Raw genomic sequence first — 5,045 nt, 5'->3', positions numbered from 1 at the left:
GCAGGAGGGAGGGGTTCAGGTACTTAAGCAATTGGGGCTCGTACTGGGGAAGGTGTGACCTCTATGAGAAGGATGGTCTACACCTTAATCAGAAGGGGACCAATATCCTGGGGGGTAAATTTGCTAAGGCCATGCAGGGAGGTTTAAACTGATTCGGGGGGGGGGAGGGATCCTGAGTAGTGGGGCTGAAAGTGAGGGATGCATGGATGGGGACTGCAATGCACGGCATTGCAGAGGTGGGGTGGAGCAGGGTTTGAAATGTGTATACTTCAATGCCAGGAGTATTCGCAATAAAGTGGGTGAACTTGCAGCGTGGATCAGTACCTGGGACTTCGATGTTGTGGCTATTTCAGAGACATGGATAGAGCAGGGGCAGGAATGGATGCTGCAGGTCCCGGGGTTCAAATGTTTTAGTCGAAGTAGGGAAGGAGGTAGAAGAGGGGGAGGGGTAGCATTATTGGTCAGAGATTGTATCACAGTGTCAGAGAGGAGGTTTGATGAGGACTTATCTGTTGAGGTAGTATGGGCGGAGATTAGAAATAGGAGAGGAGAGGTCACCCTGTTGGGAGTCTTTTATAGACCTCCTAAAAGTTCTAGAGAGGTTGAGGAAAGGATTGCGGAGTCAATCCTGCTTAGGAGTGAAAGTAATAGGGCAATTGTTATGGGGGATTTTAACTTGACTAATATTGACTGGAATTGTTATAGCTCTAGCTCGTTAGAGGGGTCAGTTTTTGTTCAAAGCGTGCAGGAAGGTTTTTTGACTCAGTATGTAGACAGGCCAACTAGAGGTGAGGCTATATTGGATCTGGTGCTGGGAAATGAGCCAGACCAGGTGCTAGACTTGGAAGTTGGTGTGCATTTTGGTGATAGTGACCACAATTCGGTTACGTTCACCTTAGTGATGGAAAGGGATAGGCATGAACCTCGGGCCAGTGGTTTTAGCTGGGGGAAGGGTAATTATGAGGCTATTAGGAGAGAATTAGGAAACATAGGTTGGACTAGGAGATTACAGGGACTGGGAACGTCCGACATGTGGAGTTTTTTCAAGGAGCAGCTACTGCGAGTCTGTGATAGATATGTCCCTGTCAGGCAAGGAGGAATTGGTAGGGCTAGGGAACCGTGGTGCACCAAAAAAGTTTCTTTGTTGGTTAAAAAGAAAAAGGAGGCTTATGTTCGGATGAGACGTGAGCACTCGGGTAGTGCACTAGAAAGCTTTAGATTGGCTAAGAGGGAGTTGAAGAGCGAGCTTAGAAGGGCTAAAAGGGGACATGAGAAGACTTTGGCGGATAGGGTTAAAGAGAATCCTAAGGCGTTCTATAGGTATGTCAAGAACAGAAGGTTGGTTAGGGCAAGTTTAGGGCCAGTTATAGATGGCAGAGGGAAGTTATGTGTGGAACCGGAGGAGATTGGTGAAGCATTGAACCAATATTTCTCTTCGGTGTTCACGCAAGGGGACATGAATATAGCTGAGGAGGACACTGGGTTGCAAGGGAGTAGAATAGACAGTATTACAGTTGATAAGGAGGATGTGCAGGATATTCTGGAGGGTCTGAAAATAGATAAATCCCCTGGTCCGGATGGGATTTATCCAAGGATTCTCTGGGAGGCAAGAGAAGTGATTGCAGAGCCTCTGGCTCTGATCTTCAGGTCGTCGTTGGCCTCTGGTATAGTACCAGAAGATTGGAGGTTAGCGAATGTTGTCCCATTGTTTAAGAAGGGGAACAGAGACTTCCCCGGGAATTATAGACCGGTGAGTCTCACTTCTGTTGTCGGCAAGATGTTGGAAAAAATTATAAGGGATAGGATTTATAGTTATTTGGAGAGTAATGAATTGATAGGTGATAGTCAGCATGGTTTTGTGGCAGGTAGGTCGTGCCTTACTAACCTTATTGAGTTTTTTGAGAAAGTGACCAAGGAGGTGGATGGGGGCAAGGCAGTGGACGTGGTATATATGGATTTTAGTAAGGCGTTTGATAAGGTTCACCATGGTAGGCTTCTGCAGAAAATGCAGATGTATGGGATTGGGGGTGATCTAGGAAATTGGATCAGGAATTGGCTAGCGGATAGGAAACAGAGGGTGGTGGTTGATAGTAAATATTCATCATGGAGTGCGGTTACAAGTGGTGTACCTCAGGGATCTGTTTTGGGGCCACTGCTGTTTGTAATATTTATTAATGATCTGGATGAGGGTATAGTTGGGTGGATTAGCAAATTTGCTGATGACACCAAAGTCGGTGGTGTGGTAGACAGTGAGGAAGGGTGTCGTAGTTTGCAGGAAGACTTAGACAGGTTGCAAAGTTGGGCCGAGAGGTGGCGGATGGAGTTTAATGCGGAGAAGTGTGAGGTAATTCACTTTGGTAGGAATAACAGATGTGTTGAGTATAGGGCTAACGGGAGGACTTTGAATAGTGTGGAGGAGCAGAGGGATCTAGGTGTATGTGTGCATAGATCCCTGAAAGTTGGGAATCAAGTAGATAAGGTTGTTAAGAAGGCATATGGTGTCTTGGCGTTTATTGGTAGGGGGATTGAATTTAGGAGTCGTAGCGTTATGTTGCAACTGTACACAACTCTGGTGCGGCCGCACTTGGAGTACTGTGTGCAGTTCTGGTCCCCACATTACAGGAAGGATGTGGAGGCTTTGGAGAGGGTGCAGAGGAGGTTTACCAGGATGTTGCCTGGTATGGAGGGGAGATCCTATGAGGAGAGGCTGAGGGATTTGGGATTGTTTTCGCTGGAAAGGCGGCGGCTAAGAGGGGATCTTATTGAAACATATAAGATGATTAGAGGTTTAGATAGGGTGGATAGTGATAGCCTTTTTCCTCTGATGGAGAAATCCAGCACGAGGGGGCATGGCTTTAAATTGAGGGGGGGTAGTTATAGAACCGATGTCAGGGGTAGGTTCTTTACCCAGAGGGTGGTGAGGGATTGGAATGCCCTGCCAGCATCAGTAGTAAATGCGCCTAGTTTGGGGGCGTTTAAGAGATCCGTAGATAGGTTCATGGACGAAAAGAAATTGGTTTAGGTTGGAGGGTCACAGTTTTTTTTAACTGGTCGGTGCAACATCGTGGGCCGAAGGGCCTGTTCTGCGCTGTAATGTTCTATGTTCTATGTTCTAATACAGGCAAACAGATTTCACATCTGTAATATTCACCATCAAACAGCAATCATAGAAATTAAACAACAATAAAAAAAAATCACATTCATATTGAGCTGAGGAGTTAACGAGCAGGTCAGACAAAGGAGAGCTAGTGGACGCTATCTACTTGGATTTCCAGAAGGCCTTTGACAAGGTGGCACACAGGAGGCTGCTGAGTAAGATGACAGCCCATGGTGTTAGAGGCAAGGTACTGGATAGAGGATGGGCTGACTGGCAGAAAGCAGAGAGTGGGGATAAACGGGTCCTTTTCAGGATGGCAGTCGGTAACTAGTGGAGTTCCGCAGGGGTCAGTGTTGGGACCACAACTTTTCACTTTATACATCAATGATCTAGATGAAGGAACCGAGGGCACTGTTTTTTTTAAAGTTTATTAGTCACAAGTAGGCTTGCATTAACACTGCAATTAAGTTACTGTGAAAATCCCCTAGTCGCCACACTCTGGCACCTGCTCGGATACACGGAGGGAGAATTTAGCACGGCCAATGCACCTAATCAGCACATCTTTCGGATGGTGGGAGGAAACCGGAGCACCCGGAGGAAACCAACGCAGACACGGGGAGAACATGCAAACTCCACACAGACAGTGACCAAGCCGGGAATCGAACAACCCAGGTCTCTGGCACTGTGAAGCAGCAGTGCTAATCACTTGGCTAAGTTTGCAGATGATACAAAGAAAGGTGGAGGGACAGGTAACACTGAGGAGGCTGCAGGAGGAATTGGGCAGGTTAGGAGAGTGGGTAAAGAAGTGCCCGGGTGCAATACAATGTGGGAAAGTGAGGTTTATGCACTTTGGTAGGAAGAATAGAGGTGTAAACTATTTTCTAAATGGGGAGAGAATTCAGAAATTGGAAGCACAAAGGGACTTGGGAGTCTTTGTTCAGGATTCTCTTAAGGTTAACTTGCAGGTTGAGTTGGTAGTTACGAAGGCAAATGCAATGTTAGTATTCATTCCGAGAGGACTAGAATACAAAAGCAGGGATGCACTGCTGAGGCTTTATGAGGTTCTGGTGAGATCACCTTTGGGTCCCGCATCAAAGGAAGGATGTGCTGGCTTTGGAGAGGGTCCAGAGGAGGTTCATAAGAATGATCCCAGAATGAAAAGCTTGATGTAGGAGGAGCATCTGAGGATTCTGGGTCTATATTTGATAAGAGTTTAGAAGGATGAGGGGGAGATCTTATGGAAACTTACAGAATACTGAAAGGCCTGGATAGTGCGGACGTGGGGAAGAAATTTCCACTAGTGGGGGAGACTAGGATCTAAGGGCACAACCTCAGGCTAAAGGGACAACCCTCTAGAACCGAGATGAGGTGGAATTTCTTCAGCCAGAGGGTGGTGAATCTGTGGAATTCATTGCCGCAGAAGGCTGTGGAGACCAGGTCATTGAGTGTCTTTAAGACAGAGATAGATAGGTTCCTGATTGGTTAGGGGATCAAAGGTTACAGGGAAAAGGCAGGAGAATGGGCTTGAGAAACTTTTCAGCCATGATATATAATTCAGGTGCAAGGTTACAAGGGAAGATGTGCTGGTTAGGGTGCATTGGCCGTGCTAAATTCCCCCTCAGTGTACCCGAACAGGCGCCGGAGTGTGACAACTCGGGGATTTTCACAGCAACTTCAATGCAGTGTAATGTAAGCTTGCTTGTGACTAATAAACTTTCAAAAAAAACTTTTGAATCGGACTGGGTAGAATGCTCTATCCAGCATAGAGAGACAGTACAGACTCAATGGGCCAAATGGCCTCCTCCTGTAAATTCCTGAAACTGAATTGTTTGGAGGATGGTGAGGGATGGGCATCCCATGAATGAATAAAAACCACCTGATTTTTCTCTCCCCAGATGCAGGTGGAATTGCTGTGTAGAATCCAGCAATCTGGACTCTCGGCTTGAAT

Source organism: Mustelus asterias, unplaced genomic scaffold (genome assembly GCF_964213995.1).
Source record: "Mustelus asterias unplaced genomic scaffold, sMusAst1.hap1.1 HAP1_SCAFFOLD_2950, whole genome shotgun sequence".
Lineage (NCBI taxonomy): Eukaryota > Metazoa > Chordata > Chondrichthyes > Carcharhiniformes > Triakidae > Mustelus > Mustelus asterias.
This window is presented reverse-complemented; position numbering follows the sequence as displayed.